Source organism: Castor canadensis, chromosome 9, assembly GCF_047511655.1.
Source record: "Castor canadensis chromosome 9, mCasCan1.hap1v2, whole genome shotgun sequence".
NCBI classification, from domain to species: domain Eukaryota; kingdom Metazoa; phylum Chordata; class Mammalia; order Rodentia; family Castoridae; genus Castor; species Castor canadensis.
The window spans coordinates 136,809,887-136,831,019 of record NC_133394.1 but is presented as its reverse complement, the minus strand read 5'-3'; the positions used below and the strand labels follow the sequence as shown (position 1 = coordinate 136,831,019).

The following is a 21,133-nucleotide window of genomic DNA, read 5'->3' as shown; positions in this document are numbered from 1 at the left end:
TGGCAATGAGGAGGGATTCTGCACAATGTTCTTTCTGTGCCTGATATAATCCCTGCTCCTGATCTATAGTCAGAGTATTGAGATGGTACCTGCTTTATATCTCCTACCCAGAAGGACAGATATAAACTTAATAAAATTAGGAAAAGGTTGAGAAAATAATTGATAAATAGATACCGTAATGTTGTTGTAGCATCTGCCATGTGCAAGTCACCATTTAGTAAAGCATGAGATTTCCAGAGAATCTACACAATGAGTATCTGAAGGTATAGCGTCTGGAGTCAGGGGATTTGGGGATGAGTACTCACTCCATCACTAATGAGGAATAGCCCTAGGGAAGTTACTGAACTTCTCTTGGACACAGTTTTCCACCCTCAGTGAAGACAATGGCGAAATACCTGACTCATAGGTGGTTGTAAAGATTAAATGACTTAAAACATGTAAAGTGTTCAGAATGCTGCCTGGTACAGAGAGGTCTTCCATAAATTTTAACTGCTATCAAAATGAGTTTTATTATCCTCAGAGAGTTTACAAATGAGTCAAGGAAGTGAGACTGGAAGAGTGAAAATATAACTCACAAGGCCATGTGTACATAAGTGTCAGATAACGTATTCAGATACCGAGTGTTAGTTGTGAGAAGGGAGAATCATTTTGACTTTCAAATAATGCTGCCAAGAATCTAGACAAGGGATTTTTTATCAGGTCACAGGATTTTTAGCCTACCTATGTTACTATGGTCATAGAAATCATTTCAACAATGATTTCAAAAGAGAATTGTTCACATATTTGGATGGAAAGGGCTCTGGTTTTTCCTTCTGATGAAGGGAATGAAGGCACATCCTAAGCATGACTTATCAACCTAGCCAATTACCTGAAATCCATGCAAGTTTCCAAAGATCCTCAGCTGCATCTAACCTGACTGAGAGTCCTTATAGCCAAACAGTTCCACAGGCTTAGCAAAGAATCATAGCTTAAGAGAAAGAGTAAAATCTCTGTAAAAGAATATGGCCTTGTCCAACCAAGATCAGTTTTTATACTGAAGATAAGCATTGCACTAAAATGTTTACCTCAAAGGCAGAGTTCACCTCTAAAAAATATTTAGCAATGTGTATTTACCAGACAGGGTGTGTGATTTATCTTTGTATTCCAAGTATTTAATGTGATGGTTGGAGCAATCAGACACTAGACAACTCCCATATGGTTGAATGCACAGATATGAAGGAGAAAAGGGAAAGAGAAAGAGGGGTTTTTCTCAATACAAAATAGGTTGAAATACTTTACCAGACTCTTTGTGTGATCGCCCACCCTAGCATGTCTCACTCTTATTGTTTTACAAGTCACCTTTTGCCACTCAATTTTTAATATTGGTTTCACTTAAAAATATTCACCTTAACTTCCAAATAGTTGGTAACCTGGAACACAGTAGACATTCAAAAACCACTTGTCAAATGGATGAGTTAACTGGAGACTCCTTTAAGACAACCAAGTGTCTACTATGCTTGGTGCTTCTTGAAATATCTAGTGTTATGCTTTTCACACTGTAATACAAAACTTAATTAAAGAGTTACTTAATTCCTTGTTTTGAATTCATTCAACATATACCTAATAAGCATATCCTATACTTCAGACACAGTTAAGTAATGGAACTAGTGAAAATCACAGCACAGACTCTCAAATAGTTTCCTATATAGGGCAAAAGAGGGGAAGGACACATTGGAAAGTCAGATAGAAAAACCATAGGGCAGGCACAAGGCACATGGGGCACACAGTAGAGGCACCTAAGTTCTGTGTAACTGGTTAGTGGCTTAGAAAAAAATGATATAGAAAGGGAAGTCGTTGATACTGAGGAATTAGGCATTCAAGAAATACCTAAAGGAATGTACTATATCAGAACAAGATAAAAACAATGCAACTTACACCTAGAAAAACTCAGATGTCACCAGACTTGTCATATAGTAGTCAAATAAATGAGTAATTACCCTAGTGTTGTATTGTGGGAACCACCTGACATTTACTAACACCAGGTTCTCCTACCTTGAACTAAAATAAAGTATGGTATTTGAAAATTTGTCACCATAGTTATAATGAAGACAAAACATTTATATCCCCTACCTCCCTACCCCAGAGAACTCACACAGTATATATTAGAGCTTACTTCCTTTCCAGAATGTGCCACCACAACCGTAAAGCAAATTAAACAGCAGTTGTTGAAAATGCCAAATGCTAGACTTTTGTAGCCAATGTTCTGAGCAAGGATTCTCTGTGCTGATATTTTCTGTAGTGTAGGCCACTGCTTCCTGGATTCTGCCTACCAGAACTAATTAGTCATTCCAAACATCGTTGACTAAATGTGGCTCATTTTCACGTACAAAATGCCTTTGCTTGTTGGTCGTCATCAGCCACATCAGAGAGAGGCTCAGGCCATGCTCAGAGCTGCGGGGCACTCTGAGGACTCACACTGTGGTTGCTTGTCTCCTCTCCAAAGGTTGCATTTCATGACAGAGATTAAACATCTTGCTCGTTCTAGGATTGCTTTTGAAATTATGCACTAATGATACTTGCCACTCAAATAAGTAGCTTAGTCATTTCCCTATGGCCTCTACTTAGAACTTTCCAATTTAACCAACATTTCTTAGGTGCATACGGTATGCTAAGAACTGTGCTAGGTATGGGGTTCAGTGATGTATCAACACACCCCCTCCACCCTGGAATTTATCTTTGATGAAAGTACTCAGTGGATCCACACTGGGGAGCCAATAAACAGAAGCCTCATTCTCATCAAAGGGCTGCCACAGAGCCCAGGAACAAGGTCATTGACTCTCATCTCCTTGGAATTTGAATCTTGACCAGAATTTTCATGCAGTTTTGTTACCAAGGACACCTTTGGTTTTACAGAACTATCCAGGAAGTCAAGGGTATTGGCTGTTCCTACAAATTGCCATTTATTGACTACCAATTAAGTGCAAGCATTGAACTATGCACTTCTCTAATATTATTTCTATATACATTATTTGAAAACTTAAAAATGAAAAGGCTACTATTTCTTGCCAGAGATACATAAATGATTTCTTAGGGATAGCAAATAAATGCAATTATAGAGTATAATCTAATGTGTCCCTTCAGATTCCCAAAGCCAGCACTCTATGGGCCTCATAAAAGATACCTATCACTGATGTCCTTAAGTGTTTTGGAAAGCATTATGACAATATAAAAGGCAACAAGTGCATAGTGACAAATGCCAAGGAGCTGCAAAGAGCACAAAAAAGAGGGAAGAAGGAGTGCTTACCTGTGACAAATGTCTGCAGGGTTGATTTTATAAAATACATTTAGTGCCTACATGTATTACACATATACATGTAAATTTATATTCATATAATGATGTTTTGAAAGCAAAAAATAACACAAGCGCTAAGTTTAATTCATGGAATTGCAGAGGACAGCCACTGGGTGGTAGAATTCCCATTATTTCATTGGGAACAACTCCTCCGCCCCCATTTCTTTCCTTAATGCCAAGTATTTGGTGCTTACGAGATCTCCCTTCCAGCATTAAGACCCCATAGATATCATGGATTTTTCTTGAGTGCATAACATTTAACAGCACTACAATTTCCTTTTCCAGAATTATCCCTTCCCCACCAGATACACATGGAGAGGCAATAGGCAAGATCCTTTCTCCTGGCCTTCTTGGGACTGGCACAGATGCAAGGCAAACCTATTGAAAAGTGAATCCTGCTCAGAATCTTCTTGTAGTTCAGTTCCCAGGTGCCAGATCTTTTACTTGTCAAACCTAATTCAACACCCTCTAATTAATTCTATCTACCACAGATGTCCTTCTGCTTGAGGAATTCAAAGTTGATTCATTACTGTTGCTCTTGTTATTATTATATTGTATGCAACCACAGAATTAAAAATTATAAATCACACCTACTGTAGCTAAATTCTCAATGGTTTCCATGAAAGGAAAGGAATGGTTCTTGAGAAAGTAAAGGGTTCATTAACAATCCGTTGATGGTCTTTACAGATGCAGTTATGGGTGAAAGGAAAATGTCATCCTCTCCAGGTGTTGACAGACATTGGATTCATTTTTTGAAAAGCCATTTCTTCCATGCCATCTCTGTTCCACACCCTGTACAAAGCACTTCCAATACAGTCTCTCATTTAAGCCTAGAAACAACCCTCTAGAACATGAGCTTGTGCAGGCAGGAATTTGTACTCCTTTGTTTACTATTATGTCCCTAGAACATTTTCGCACATAAAAGATGTTCAATAAATGTTGCTGAATGACTAAATAACCCTATGAGGTAAGCACTATTTTATGACAGAAGAAAAACATCCATGGTCTTACCTCAAATCAGTGACAGAGCTAGGATGTGAAGGGCAGGCCTTTCTAATTCCACAGCACAATTTCCTAACCATCTTGCTATACTGTCAGTGGGTTCTTGAGACAGAAAGAAGAAAAAGAGTGATGCTGAATTCAGAGAGCTTGGGAAAGCCCCTCAGAGTCCTGGTGTCCCCACTGCAAAGTGAGGATGTCACACTTGTTTGGTTTTTGAAGGCTTAAGGGTATCCCTTGAACGTATGAAAAATACCATACTGAGATAATATCTTAAAATTGGGAAACTGTTTAAATGTTCAGAAAAATAGTCTGAAGTCAAATCTCATCTTTGCCATGCTAGTTTATGGACTGGCAAGGTTCTTAATTCTGAGATTCAGTTCTACACTGCAAAACCTTGCTTTTTAGTCCATTCAGGAAGACAGAAAGAATATATAAAATTTCTGTGGACTGGCTCTAAATTGAAATATAAGCATAAATTCAGGTATCTAAATACATAATTTTATGTTTTGTAAAATAAATATAACCACAAATTAAGGTGATGTACAAATATAATTTTATATAATACTAATGAATATACTTATATTATTGTGACATTTTTAATAGCAGCCCATTCTAGTACACTGTTCAAAATCAATTGTGAACTCTGAGATGTCCTATGGAATAAAATGATACTAGGAGACTACTTGATCACCATTTCACAAGCCATTCTTCCTTGGGTTGCCTGTTAATTAGGGAAGGGAGATATTGCTTACAATGCCAGTCCCAATGTCAGGTCAAAGCAAGGTTCTTAGCTTGGTGGTGCCAACACAATAAGACACAGAGCCCCTAGTGAGCCATTTCAGACTAGGTCTTTGACTTTCCCAGTTAGATGTAGTCTATCTAAATCCTTAAAGGTGCCTTCAGGATCTTCTAGCAGAGGAAGAGAAAATGGTGCATGTTCAAGAAGAAGGAACAAAATTGGGAGAATATAAAGAAGACTATTAACAACAACTCAAATATTTAGAGTAATACTTAAAAGAAAAAGAGTTTATACAGCCTGCTCAATGAGAAATATCCAAATAGCACAGAAAACTCAAGAAAACAAAGGGCTTTTGTATTAGACAACTAAGAAGTCTCTGAGTAGAATGGGTGGTTACTAAGGATTGGAGGGATGTTAAAGAAATTGAGGAAGTAGGTCAAGGGATACAAACTTGCAGTTACGTAGGCTGAATAAATCCACACAGCTAATGCCCCACCTGAGAACTATAGCTAACAATATTATATTGTGTCCTGAAATTTTGTTGAGATTAGATTTTAGTTGTTCTCACTACAAAAAAAGAGACTATGCGAGGTGATGGATATGTTAATTTGCTTGACTACATTAATCATTTCACTATGTACATGTATATCACATCATGTTATTATATACCTTAGATATTTTAATTAAAATAACTTTTTCCAAAACAGTCTGATGATCTTAAACTCAAGAGCAAGGAGATTATAAGAAATGGTATTGTTTCTACATTATACTTCAGAAAATCAATGAAAACTGGAATACTTACACAAGAATAAAAAAGAAAGAAAGCAACAGGAAAAAAGTAAAAAGATGAATTCAGTCAGAGTCAGGGGCCAGAATACAAATAATGGTAGGTGAAGGAATTAGCTATCACGGATTTGCCCTCTGCCTAAGAACAGTGTTGGTAATATTCATCTAGTGACCATTCCTACAAAGCTTCTTAGTATGTCCAGGCTCCAAGGAAAAATAATCATGCCAGGTAATACCAGTTGCATTCTTGGATATTTATCTTCATCCAATCAGTAGTACAGCTGTTACCATAATATCCTGATCAATAATTTGTTACCCAAACCAAAACACCATGACCTCTAAGGACAACATATTTCAAACTAAGGGCAAAGACTCCGAACAGCCCTTTCTCAGTGTACTGCAGTGGGAGTGGACGTGAGCACTCTCATGTTTACACAGCAGTAAAACACTGTTTTGTAAATGTAACCAGAAATGCAAAATGGGTGCCACTTTATCTTAAGCATCACAGCACAAAAACCTGTATTATTTGAAACAAAGAATGAACAAGCTGGAATGGAATTACTGAGTGATTTGCAGATTTTGACACAGACACCAGACCCAGCCTAGTAGCTACTCAACAGATCTTGTTACCCAAGTAATTTTCCCAGTGCCCTCAAAATATTCCCAAGAAGGTTTAGAGGATCATAAGCTAAATGTCATTTATTTATTCATTCATTCATTAGCCCACTACTAAATACCTCTTGCATACATAATGTTTGAATTAGAAACTGAGGAATTGCTAGAACACAAAAAGTGAAATAAATAAAAATCATCATCCCTGCTTATAATTTAACTGAAGAGTAACATGGTATCTTATGACAGACATTAATTGGACTCCTGTTATGTGTAAGCCTTATACAAAAGAAAAAGATGAATAAGGCACAATTTTGCTCCTTAACCCAGTAGGAAGCCAAAATATTACAAAAAAAAAAAAAACACATAGCCACAAATGCAAAATTATTTCATGCCCACTAAGGAAAGGAAAATAATCAAAACTAAATGCAGTTTGTAAGAAATGGTTTATTAGGGGGTATATATTTTCAATGAATTTTAAAAGAGTTACATTTCCCAGTAAACTTACCTTTAAGGAGACTCTCTTAGATTCATATTCTACTGAATCCAGCTTACAAAGACATTCCCAAGAGTCTAAAAAAGGACTTTAAAGCCAATTTTAGAATGCATTATCAATACTTTGTAATTGCCTTCCTTCTCAATCAGATACAACAACAATCTTAGTCAATCAGCCAACAGGTAGCAACAGAATTCATTCACAGTGGGGTTGAAGAACTAACAGTTCCTAGCTTCACAATGTTCATAAATGCTTTTAAGTGCATTCCTCTGCAACTGGAAATGTCTATAGTTCTATGAGCAGCAGGACAGGAACTCTGTTCTGCTGATCAGTCTGTGGCAGGATGAACTCACGCTGATCTTTCCACCAAACAACACCAAATCTACTCAAATGAGGTGGAATTAATCAGGGAACATTTCCTGAGTTTGAGAGGTTCCTATGACTTTAAAATTCAGGAAGATTGAAAATAAGAAGACAGAAATAATTCCAGGCATGTGGAAAACTTGAAAATGGCTGAGAGTAGGAGGGATGGGGAGCTTAATGCCTGGTAATGGAGGTGTTCATTAAGAAGCAGCCCAGGGAGTGGTTAAGAAAGTAAGTTTTGGAGTTGGGCAATCTTGGCTCTTCTGGATACTGTTCTGTGACTTGCATGACCCTGGGTAAGTTACGTACTCAGACTCACTTCCCAAACTATACAATGAGGTTAATCACTCCAACCCATTATGGTGGTTATAAGAATTAGATGAGATTAGAACTGTTTATTTTATTAAATTAAATGTTACAGAGCTAGTTTTGTTTTTACGTCCAAACATTGTTATAACGTGTTTAGCCCCAGTGCCTGGCACACAGAAATATCCCCCGAAAGCTACTATTATTATTGGCAAGAAGAAACCAGGTAAATTTGTAGACCTCAAAGCAAAAGTGAAATATCTTTAATATGTGGGACAAAGGGGAGTCCTGATATCTTTCTTCTGGCATATCTACCAAATAAATATTTTTTAAAGATTTTTTTTCCTAATATAGCCTCCCATGACTATTCCAGAAATCAGATAGCATATTTTATGCACAGACTTCAGTGACAGCCAGTCTACATGCCTGACAACCTTATAGGTTACATTCAAGATCCTTCCTTTTTGCTCTTTCCTGAACCACAAATGTCTTCTCCCGATTCTCTTATTTTTGTTAACTGCTCCCCTGTTCTCCAAATCACCCAAGCTTAAAACCACAGCCATTTTTACTCCCTTTTTCTCACCACAGCATTGAACCTATCACTTTCTCTAACAGAGATCTTTGTCAAGTCTTTCTTCCTAAATTCCCCCCTATTCATCCCTTACCTTCACCCACCTAATTCAGGCTCCATAACCTCAAAATTGAAAGCCACAAGAGCTTAGCCACTGGGCCCTCACCTGACCTCTGCCCAAGACCACCCTTTTTCCATGTTGCCTCTGAATGAAAGTCCTTGATCTCTAATAAGCCATAGAACGCCTTCTCTCTGCAAGCCACTTAACATGACTGGGCCTCAGTTTCCCCACTGTGAAATGAGACTAAATCTCTCATTGTACTGATTTTGTACAGTTCCAAGGTTCTATTCACTTGTGTCAACGTTTTTTTCTTTCATCCAATTCTATCAGTCCTCTCCCCTAATCACTTCTTGGGCTTTCTGCACCCCCATGGCTTTGCTTATCCTATCAACTGTGATTTAACATATACTTTAAATCCGTGCACACTGAATGTGGTAACTATGTGTTAAAATAATGAGATGAAAGCTGAGGTCCTCTCAACCAATGGAAATCTCTCTCCATCTAGATGCCCTATCAGATGCCTCTTCCCCCAGGCTGACTCCCTTTTCCACCCACAGGTTTCATGGGTCTCTTCCCAACTTCAAAGCTCTGAGTAGTTTGCAGTGGCTCACCAATGGCCATATGTTTCCTGATGTGACAATGAGTTTCTAATAGGCACTGAAGGCAGGAGCTAGTTCATTCATTGTTATATGTGATATGGAACTTAGGATAGGGTCTTGCTGAGTGACTATTCACAGTTCACTCATTGTCTGATAGTATGATGTACATAAGCCTTGGCTTCTTAAAAATCTGCGTATACCCAAAGAAAAATAATCTCTGAAGTTCATATACCATAGTTTCAATCTCTGAAGTTTTGTATATACCGTAGTTTCTCACAAAGTTGGATATGGTTGGATTCATAATCAACTGTGATGTGCAGCACAGAATAGGATCACAAAGAATCCCTTCAGGAGTAGTAGAAAATAACACCGCTGACAAAGGACAGAGGGAGGCCAAAATCATCTAAGTGCAAATTGGGAAGGTTCAAAACAAAAAGGTAGAGAAAGATGGTGAACATTCAGCAAAGAACAAGAAGTCCTCAGCAATAGACTTTACATGGAAAACAAAGGATAAAGAGAAGAGACAGTGACCTCCAAGGCTGGTAGTTTTGGGGGGAAAAACAGCAAACTGGCTTCTGATCCCTGGGAGCACACAAACAAGAAGTTAGGCAATTTGGTGTGTCCTGTGTTGCAGTGTCAGCCTTGTGCTAAAGATTAACAGCCAGACTTAAAGGGGACTAAAGATCAGGCACAGCCTGCAAAGCACCAAACACATCTTGGCAGGAGACTGAAATTGCAAGACTCTGATTGTTCAGACCCCACCAGGTCTTTGCAGAAATAAGCACCATTTGATCATTTAACAGTCAACAGAGCTTCTCAGTAAGCCAAATACACCAGTAGAGATAGTATGTAGCTGGCCAGCTTTTCTCATGATTCCTCATAGAGAACGAACTTCCACTGAGGAACCAGGAAATTTGAGGTCTGGTTAAATACTAACTTCAAAATTCCTCATCTGTGGGAAGACAGAAACCATGCATAACGAAGGGTAGTAACGGGCACTTAGCAGAAGCCCAATAAAATGCTTATGAGAAAACTGGTAATTCAGATAGAATCAGATGCTGGAAAAGCCAAGACCTAGGCATGATATCTGGAACACAACAGGATTTCTGTCCATGTCCTTAATTTCTGCCATTCTGTGGGTCTGGCATCTCATTTCTCACACTCAGTAGGAAGTTGGCTGGAAGAATGATGCCCTGTGTTAGACACACCTCTACCTCCCATTATACCTTGCAAATAACATGAGCTCAAGAAATATCTGGTGATTGATTGTCTCACACATAGCAACTGTGACTGAAATCTAATACTAAATTGACTATTGCAGTCCTCTGAATTGGGATAGACTGGTCACCTCTGAATTATCTTAGACTTTGATGATTAACAACATTGTTCCTGGTGAGCTGAGCAGAAGCTAGTGCATCGTTAAATGTTTTAATCCACACCTGTGGTTATACAGTGTAAACTGAGGCAGCCCACCTCTATAGCTACACACCATACACCTGCACCTATACGCACACACAAAGATAAGTTGGTGAACACTAAACAGTTGATCAAGTGGTTTGTATATACTACATAGAGACAGACAGACAAGAATTGACAGAGCAATAGTCTCACAAAGGCTAGTTAATATGTAAGAAAGAAAGATACCAGGAATAGCCAATCTTGTGTTTTAAAACTGCATTTTCTTTGCTTTCTGCTTTTAAATTACACACTGCAAAGTCACTGAGAAGAAAGCTTTAAGAAAACTTTCATTTGCTATGGTACAGCTCGCCAGTCTTTCTTTGCCTAAAAAAAAAAAATAAAAAAAAAATAAACCCCTGGAAACGTTTCTTTCTTCTCATAGACATTAATAATGATAGCTTGAACTGTAAAGATTTGGTTTTACTGAAGGTAATGGAGTAATGTTTATTTCCATTAGAGTAGGCCTATAAAATCCTCTTTTTATAACCATGAGCCTACAATTTCAAAACAGCAAAGCTTGACATTTTGGTCTCTGACAGGCAACACTTAATATTGGGATGTTTTAAAAATCTATATGAAAAAAAGCTCTTAATATAAGATAGGCCAAACATTTTCCCGCAAATGGTTTGTTTTAACTATCTCTCTTCCTCCCGGATGGACGAGGAAAATCAGACAGCTTATTGGCTTAGTTTGTTAGGCCAGGTTAAAGGGATGCAATACTGCAAGACTCTTAGAGGAGCTTACCCTTGGGCTAAAAATAGCAGGCACTAGAGAATTATCTTAAACACGACCAAACTTGCTCTGTACTGTGAAGGTAGATAACTGTAATATGTTTCCATTTTTGGTCATTTTAGAGGCTTTTTTTAAAGTTTGGCTTGCTGTGGCTGACTATTAAATTCATTTCTGGTTCTATTTGTCACATTTGCTCTCAGAGATATTGCCCGGGGGGTGTTTGACTGAGGAATCCTTCTTATTTAATTGTGCTGCTTTTGTTAAAATCTAATGAGCTGTTGGACTGACATGTAAGATGTAGACAGGGCTTGTTAGAAAGTAAATGAATTAAAACATGCAATTGAGAACCTACTGTGTGTAACCTTTTTCTTGACTTCCTCCTAAGAGGTGGGAGAAGTAGCTTACTACATTTTATAAATACACGCACAGGAAATCAATGTGAGTCAATACCCTGTATAGCTATCCTTATCTCAACCAGCAAAAACCCTTGTCCCTTCCTGTTACTGCTTATACTCTCTCTACAACAAAATTAGAAATAAGGGCAAAATAGTTTCTGCTGGGTATTGAGGGGGTGGGGGGGAGAGGGAGGGCGTGGAGTGGGTGGTAAGGGAGGGGGTGGGGGCAGGAGGGATAAATGACCCAAGCCTTGTATCCACATATGAATAATAAAAGAAAAAAAAATAAAATAAATAAATAAAAATGAGTAAAAGTATGTTTAACCTCTGACTTATTCAACTCTTATGAGGAAATAACCTCCCAACAGTGATCACCTTTCCTCTTGTCCCTGTTAGCTGACATTTTTACTCCTGCACCAGTCTCTTCATGGCACTTCATCTCTCCCTCTGCTGAGAACTCATCCCCTATCTTATACCTCATTGTTTGGGACTGTCTTCTTCACTGGATAAGCAGTGTCTATCAGGGAAACAAGGTGTCTCATGTGTTATGCACACAATACATCTCCATATCATAGCTAAAAGCAATAGAGTTGTTAGGTAATAAATGGGTCCATTTAAGAATGAGTAAAATAGTTTGTGTGCTGGAGCATCCTGCCTAAATTACATCATGCAAGTCATCTTAAAATCTTGAACTGGGTAGTCTATTCCCTTCCAAAATAATTCACCAAGGTCCTTGCTTAAAAAATAACAAAGATAACCACTAATTCAATCGTGCAGGGGAAACTAGCAAAAGCTAGGAAATGAAGGTGAGGGGGATCCTTTCCTTACTATATTTATACCCTGGTTCCTATGATCCCGGCCTATAGAAGAAAGCAAGACCAGAACATTCACAAGTTTCAGAAAGCCCAAATGCCTGAAGAATTAGCCAACCTTCCCTACCCCAGGGTTTCTTACTAGTACCTCTGCTTGAATCTTCCAAGAAATCAGGTAACCATGGTATAATTAGGACACAGTCAACTTTTGCAATCATGCAATCACTTTTCCACAAGAGGCAAAATTCATTCCAGTTGTGGACAAGAAATCTACAACAATGACAAAGATATATTTGAGGTTTGAGAGGGTCAAAAGAGACCACAAAATATGGGCACAGTGTTTGGGGCAGTACATTGGAAATCTGTGTTCTTGCATTTTTTCATGAGCTCCCAGCTAACAGTTGATTCCCTGCACAATGGCAGTTATTTAGATGCTCTGGAACTCCAGAAAGTTATCTTGTCTACAGCACTTCACTGAGTGTGAGAAATGTTCCCCTTCTGTAGGAACGAGGAGTGAATGCTCTGTGTCCTTTCCACATTGGCTTAACACAGCTATGTTCTTCCACCTGCCACTGCACCCTCCTATAGACCTTAATCTGAAGCAAGTCAGTTCAGTGAGTTAGAAGGTAAGTTCTCAGCTACTCTGGCAGGCACACAACGTACTGTTGTCACTATTGGTTCTGTTTATAAGCCCTCTCTTGGAGAACATGTTCTCAGATCTTTGACGTGTCATATTTTTAGCTGGATTGGTCAGAATGGCTGGAAGGTCAACTTCTCTCTCTCTCTTTTTGAAATCGGTAGAACCACTATAAAGCCATCCATTAATAAGCACTGGAGAGAGTTCCAATATGCATGGCATTGAGCAAAGCACAGAGGAGGTGGGGAGGTGCCAGCTTTCCCTCATGTGGTTTACAATATAGTTCAAAGGATGAAGTCAAAAAGCTACCACCTAAATAGCTGTGCCACAATTCACAGACTATAAAGGAAGGAAAAGATGATCTTTTGCATAGGTGTCAACAACAAACTACCGTGTGGCACAGAGGGCTCCAGCTAAACAGAGTCCAAAACAATGCATCTTTAAAATAGCACATCATTACAATGCTGTTTATGGGAATAGTGTCTGTAGAAAATTTCCTTTGAATTCTTTCTCCTTAAGATTTATTTCCAATGGCACTCAAAGAAGGGCTGATTTAATTTCTGATAACCCCAACTGTACACCTTCTTCTCTCCCTGCTTCCACACTTAATTTGCATTGATACTCTCCTGTCTACTGTTGGGCTCCAAGGAGGGAACATAGATGGCAGGGAGCAAGCCTTGCACACAGCCTGGAATCAGTTTTATGCCACTGGATGAAAGGTCAGGTAGAAAGGCCCACTGCTGGCACAATTAATCTGGTCACACAGGGACAATCTACTGATTCACGAATAGCTTGCAGGTGAGTGATGGACAGGGTCGTGGCTGCCTGACTGCATCAGGGGCCATTATGACAGCCATAAAGAGAAAGGGAAAAATTGAACAAGGGGACGAATTACTCCTCAAAGGGACATGAAGGCAGACACAAATGCCTGCGTACAAAGGATAAGCATGAGAAAAGGCCAGGGGAGCTGGACAGCCTACAGTGGTTGACGAGGACAGCACTCTTTGCAATTGCCAAAATTTGAATATTAATGAGGGGTCATGGCCTAACCAAGGCTCAGGGTCCACAAAGAGAAACTCAAGCTGTCCAATTTTAGGAATAAGGTGCCAGAGCCAATCAAGAGAGTTTAGACAAAGAAGATTCCCTGGGCTTCTAGACAGAAATTAGATTTATAGACCTCCATCTTATACATTAACCAAAATCCTTTATCCAAAACCAAGTCACCCATTTTAATGATTACTTTGCAAGCCCTAAGGTTGGTGATTTATTTGTAAGAGTCTCCAAACAAAAATGGAGGAAAAAAGGGGAGGAATTACTCTTGGTATCGGTATTTTAATTTAATGTGCTCCAGATGGATATATACAAGTGAATTGTGCATTGTTGGGGTGGTAGTTTATTTGGGGGTTGGGTAGGATGAATGGAAAGCAATGAAGGAAGGATGTAGAAGCAATTTCATTCTAATGTGGGGAATTACTTACTTAATGATAACTTTGCTGTGTTGTGTTTGTCTTTGCCAATGTCCCCGTAGCTTTGTGATTAACAAGAAAAAGAATCAGTGGTCTCTTTATTAGAGGAAATCTAAACAGCTGTGTTTTTTAAGGGAGGAAGTCTTCTAACAGATCATAAAATGAAATTCAACGACTCATGGAGCATTCTATTATTTACAACATGTACTGCTGCATGGGAAACACAGGGCAATATCAAGACTTTATGACAGTCTTCAGATCTAAAAGCACGTTTGTCCATTTGTCTCATTTACCTCTCATAATCAGTCATTAACCCACATAGGCCTTGCATAGAAGAATCAAAGAAGCTGACTTGTTTAAGCACCAAACTTTTTGTTAAAGTATTTTAATGGAAAGATTTCATGATCATCTACATATTTCCCCATCTTAAAAATTATGGGTATTGAGTTATGTAGCTATTGAAAGATGACTACGAGGAGCTATTGAGAAATACAGGCTATTTGCCCCCAAATTAAATGGTCTCAAGTAGTCATATTTTGGCTGCTGAGTTTTTGTAGTTTCTAGACCTGTCTCTCTAGGATCTCTTGCACTCTGCCACCTCAGCAACTTTCTAAGTCATTTATTTTCGTGTCCTATGTGCTTAGAAAACAGGTAACTAAGATTCACTTAAATTGCAAGTTAAACAAAAGGAAGCAAGTGCTATGTGAAGGCCGGAGAAGCTTAGCTGGTAATAAAATGAGATGGATGTGAGGAAATTTTTCTGATTCTAGGTTGGCCACTTAGAGACATCTTTACAAAATGGTGTGTTTCTCAGCTTTGTTTCAGACAATTAATAATGGTAAGGTTATGATAACCAGAGAACTGAGGTCTTCTAGTATGAATTATAAAAAGAGCAGCTACGATTAAGTAAAACACACATCCTATCTAGGAAACATGCATCGTTTTCTTTCAGCTATGGACCATGCAGCAGGAAATAAAAAAGAGCCAGTAACTAAAGGAAAAGCTGAGATCTGTGCTTTGTTTTTTTATGCCACAAAAACACCAGGGAGGTCACATAGTCCTGTTAGAGGGTATCATCTCTGCTGCTGACTCAGAGAAGAAACACATTTGCCATTCAAAGACAAATTAAACAGGGCCGGGCATGCGCCATGTGGATTCAGAGACTCAGTTATCTGCCAAGACCAGGCAATATTTAGTTACCTCTGAATGCATCTAAGCACAGAAAATTCCTTGGCTCTGTGTGGACAAAATGTTTTTGTCAAAATTTTCAGTTTGAACAAATGCTGCAAAGCAGCCCAGGCTAGATTTGTCCCAGGAGAAATTGACACAAATTCCTTTAGGACAGGGGCAGCCACCTCAGCTACATTGCTAGGATTGCAGAGGATAGGATTAAAGGAGTTAGACAGTGGCATTGTGACCTAATGTAACTCTCAAATCTACTGCACGCAGAGCCCTGGAATTGGGCACCAGCAGGAGAAAGAAGCCACCTATCCTATGCAGCATCACTGCTTTCCATTCCTCAGCATTTGCCAGACACTCCTCCAGTAGGAGTAGGAGGTGAGCCTGCCCATCAGGCAGCACTGCCTAAGAGAAAAAGCCAGGCTGAGCTATGCAGCTCAGAGGAGAGCAGGGTGTCCCCGCTAAGCATGGGCTGGCAAGACACAAGAGGATTCTGACATGAGAATATTTCTGGACAAAATCTGAGCTGGCGAGGATCCTTGGACACCCAGGAGAACTATGTCTGGAATACAAGGGCTCCAAGTTCACATCTGCGTAGATGAGATGACACCCAGAGAAGCTTATATATCTGCAGGCCAAGAGCCCATGGAAAAACCAAGGGCATTCCTATAATAGAGGCACTTTCTTCCCCCAGGCAAGAGCCATTCAAATTGAGAAAAATTGAGAAATAGACTTCTCAGAAAGGACTGAGGGGAAGAGATTTAACCTAGAGCATTATGGGAACCTGATGAATAAGTCTGGCGGGGGTGTGACACTTGTTTCCTCCAGAGAGACAAGGAGAGGCATATCTGGCATTCCTCTTGCCATACCTCTCCCAAAGGGACAGAACAATCTTAACCACTACCGAGAGGCAATGATACCAGTTAGTAATGGAGAGGCCCAGAGCGAGCAAAGCCACATATACAGTGTGTCTCTTATAGGCCACCGGCATGTCATCCTTTCCAACTGGCCTGAAATATCATTCTCAGGGAGAAAGGTCAACAAGCCTAAAATGGTACAAAACAGTTCTCATCCAATGAAGTCCCATACATGCATCCAGAGGTCATATGGGATGTGCCCACTGGCTAAAGGACTTTCTGCTGACAGTCTGGCTTTCTTTCCTTAGGTCAACTTCCATTTATTTTCCCTCAACAATTCCAACAAGCAAGCTCTTGTTTTACTCAATCTGTAAAGGACACCATATAACCCAGGTCTCCTAATTCCAACTATTCTGTGCCAGTGCCTTGCATCTGTTGTTGCAACCTACGACTGGGCTCCCAGTTGGGAAGAGAAAGTTCCTCTAGTCAGGAGAACTGCTCTAATAACATCCCACTTCAAGGTGAAAGCATTTCTGAAGATAATAAGTGCAAGAGAAGCAGAATTTATCTGTTAGTGATGACCAGGATAGCAGGCAGGTGGAGAAAGTCCTTGCTTTGCTTCCTCTATCAGAGTGCTTATCTCACTCCATTATAGTGGCCTGTCTTCATTATTAACTATGAACTGCATGAAGACAGAGATGGTTATTTCCTCATAGCTAGTGTATCCACAGAAACTGGCAAGAAGCTAAGCACACTAGTGGTTGAAGATAACTAGATTTTGGTGAGTGAAAACATCAGTGAGCGAATAGATGAGCTTTAAAAATCCACACGCATGAGGAAATGTGAGGATGTGCAAAAGAGGAAGAACAGGAGCGTCTACCAGTAAATGGTTACTCCTAGGAGAAAATGTAAGCATCTACACCTTAAGCAACACAGGATAGAAAGAGCAGGGTTAGTGATCATCCTTATAAATATCCGCATAGTGCTTCAGAAGAGCCCAAGTACTGCCCTAAGGTCTTGAAGTGAGCTATGGAACCAGGTAACTCAGAGTGACTGCAGACACAGGCTGAAATGCCTTCTTGCCTTGAGGCCATTTAAGAAAGACAGGGAAAGTTGAATACATCTAAGAATTTCTCAAAAGCATAGAAAGACTTGCATCAGTTTCTCCTCATGCCTCCGCTGCCAAAATATCAGACACTGTGCAAACCAATCTGAGTTGCTCCCTCACTGCTAGCAAGTACACTGCATTTGTCTTTTCTCCTTTCGGAAAATTGCAAATTACTCTGTATCTCTCTGAATTTTCTATCTCAGAAAAGTTTGAACAAAGTGTCTGACTCTCACTATTTCCTAATGCTTTGGTAATGAATTAAGAGTTAACTAGGGTGCAAAGGCAAGAAGAAAGCTTGCCAGAGTATAGTTAGAAAATTTCATGACAATTAGCGATGGTTTACACTCCAAGAATAGAAAAAGAAAAAAAAGAAAAGCTGTTTTAAAGGAGAACAACAAAAAGTCACTCACACATACCCAGCCCAGCAAAAACTTCCAAGCACTGACTGAAAATGATACTACTGGACTGGATGACAAAAAAAAAAAAAAAACCAGATTATCCAATTAGCATTCAGCCAAGAAAAACTAGCTGCTTTGGGAGTGGGGGGAGAGGAAAAAGTCACCAAGAAGAATATAATCTTTATAATAGCCCCACTGTTTAACCAAAGGAAATGCTACCTCTCCTCTTTTTTTGTGACCCTCTCAACAATTCTGGGGGGAAAAAGGTTAGTTCAACATTATCACAAACCAGAATATGACTCTATTTATGTGACAAGTTGACAACATACAATTTCATGCTTGTTGAACTGATCGGTGTTATATATTCACTGTGAATATTATGAAGCCTCACCATTATAAATATGAAACAGTATACACTTATTCAAAATAACTCCAGCAGTGGCAATTTATAGCTCAGTTGTTTGTGTTCTTATGAAGTCCAAATGCCACCTTAAGAAGCTGCAGCTCGCAGAAACAGATGTGCAGTGTGACTGTGACCAAAATGGATTGACGATGACCTATGTGAAAGCAGGCTATTACGTTTTGGTCTGCATGGCAGCTGACACTGGTTTGTATTTAGATATGTGAGTGCTGGGAACACTGTGTCCTTAAAGCTGTGTTTAAACATGGGCCAAGACATTTGTCTACTGGACTAATTATTTTACCACCCTGCTATGGCAAGGATCCCTTTCTTTTCCCCCTTTACTGAAAAAAAGAAAAATATGAGTGTATACACACACACACACACACACACACACACACACACACACACACACACATTTCCACTCTGCTTCATAAAGTTACAGCAAGGACTTTAAACCTTGGTCATGTCAGGTGAACGCTGGCAAGATTTCTGGAATGCCTGCATAACAGGATTGTGCTACTTTCTTGATCAGGTGCCTGGGAACGGGACAAGGCTACAAACCATCAAATCATAAGCTGTCATAGCAACTGTTTTTGGTCAGGTTTTTTTTTCCTTCTCTCCCCTCTGCCCCTCCCTTTCTTTCTCTTAGCAAGCTTCAACCAATTTGCAAGTGTTCGCTTCCACAAGGACAAATTTGGAATAGTGAAGAACAACACAATTTATCCAAATGTGGAAGGAAATGAAGGAACCAGGTACCTTGCTAAAGCTAGATATCAAAAATTTGCATAAGTAGTTTCCCAACAACAGAGGTGCTATTTGGAACAAAATTAATTGCTTGCTTTGTAAGCAAGGGCACAAACTTTGACCAACTATGTGATCACTTCCTTGCCTGGACACTTCATAAGTCTACTCAGAGCTTTCTGATGGGAAGCTGCAGTGAGGAGCGCTCAGGAGGTTGACCTAAAACAGGTAATTAAATTATTCACAGACGAGACTCTCCACATCTTTGTTTGAGTACAACCAAAAATTCTAAATAGTTAAAATATGAACTAAGTTTTCTCCTGGCTTTTCAAGTCATTCTTTGAGTTTCTTGTTTATTAGTTTGCTTGACTTCAGGCAATACCACTAGCTCTTGTATTGAGACCTAGCAAAGGATTTAGAGATGGAATTCTAGATCTCCTTCAAATCACTTTAATAATAGTGTTTTGGAACTTTCCCCCGTTCCAACAAAGTTTGCTATTCAAAATCCGTGTCTCTTCCTACTTTTCTGTTTGAGCTAGTGAAGGTGTTGTTGGTCTGTCTAGAAAATCCAACGCACGAGATAACATAATCACACACACTCATTTCTCAGGGACCTTGGAGGCTCTTATCTCCTTGCTTTTATGATCTCTTATGAACAGCCAGGAATAGCAATTTGCAGCCTGTTTGTAAAGTCATCTCAGTCTGAAGCCAGCCTTCTCCTCTTTTATCACACAGTGATATTCTGCAACTATATCCCAGTCGTCACAGCAAAATCTGTTTTGAGCTCCATTTTAGAAAAATGTAAGTATTCTCTGCGAGTGTAGAACATATCAAACATGTAATGGAGGGCAATTATCATTTCAATGAACTGTTTTTAGGAGAAGCTGTTTTGCGTGCTTGCTTAGATTTATTGATATGCTGTCCACTGTACATTGTAGCCTGAAGCCATTTAGTTCATGTTCATCAGCATGGGAGGCAAGCAACTCTGCCTTTCACACAGTTCTTGTTCTTCTATGGGCTTTACTCAACTTTATTTTTACTGTTCTATCACCTAAAACATTAAACACAATGCTCCAGTTTTGTGTGTTAAATCACAATAGTTTCCCATTAAGTGATGCAAGCTACCCATTTTTATTAACAGTTACTTTATTAAATTCTTAATAACACAGATAGAATAGTTAGTTAATTTGTGTGTTGAGCCATGGATGTTAATTTGTAAACATAATAACATACTGCAATCATTTGCATAATAGCATTTTAATCTTTTTAGTAAAAGCTGTAATTCCCTACAAAGTACACTGCAGTAGAAACTAAGTGACTATTGGTAATAATACAAAAGGCCTTAAAATTCTGATCCTATTATGGTGTTGGAACATACCCAAACTACTCCCATAATCTTTGAAATGTTACTATTCTCTGATTTAGGTGTCTGTGTCAAGAATAAAAACGAAGTATAACCGGTAGCAATAGATTATTTCCTAAGTGTAATTTAGCATTCACTAAGTACCAGCACTTTGCAAATAGCTGTGAGGCTTTCCTTCAAAGTTCAGAGCTCTAGCTATGCATACCATGAGGACTTGCTCCCAACTCAGCTGAGATGAAGAGGAGCACAGAGAAATCAGTTGATTCAGCACAAGGAAGGGCATCAGCCACCAAGGATTTAGCTACTGACTCTCCACCCTCTTGCCTGCTCTAACAGCCTGGTTGTGCCTTTTGAAACTCCTGCCTCTGAGCAGAAGTTGGATTGAGGATAGAAAGGAAGAGGGGATATTCAAAGACTCTACTTGGGGGAAACACTGTACAGAGAGCTCAGTTTCTAGAACCTATTAACACATTCACAAGACTGGCAAGGAGAGAGAGAGAGAGAGAGAGAGAGAGAGAGAGAGAGAGAGAGAGAGAGAGAGAGAAGTAAAAGAATCAGGCTAAGTCATTCTCCCCAAGATCTGGTAATTCATTAATCCATCTGGCTGCAAACCTTGAATGACTAACTTGAAGTCATAATGGAAATGGACAGATCTACAAAATCTTAGTGCTAGGATCTGAAACTGCAAATGCCTCTGTCATTTGGGAAAGAAAAACCA

The 21,133-nt window shown here is 39.3% G+C and overlaps 1 protein-coding gene and 1 long non-coding RNA gene across 7 annotated transcripts in view; one reads left to right on the top strand and one right to left on the bottom strand.

Moving 5' to 3' along the window:
• Ppargc1a (PPARG coactivator 1 alpha) overlaps positions 1-21,133 on the bottom strand; it is a 628,461-nt gene that overhangs the window by 61,299 nt on the left and 546,029 nt on the right. The window lies entirely within an intron of this gene.
• The window catches only part of LOC141411004 (uncharacterized), a 61,905-nt gene continuing 59,629 nt past the window's right edge, over positions 18,858-21,133 (top strand). For both annotated transcript variants that reach the window (XR_012435858.1, XR_012435857.1), the window contains exons 1-2: positions 18,858-19,280; positions 19,788-19,853. This is a non-coding gene — a long non-coding RNA (uncharacterized lncRNA). The remainder of the gene's footprint in view (positions 19,281-19,787; positions 19,854-21,133) is intronic.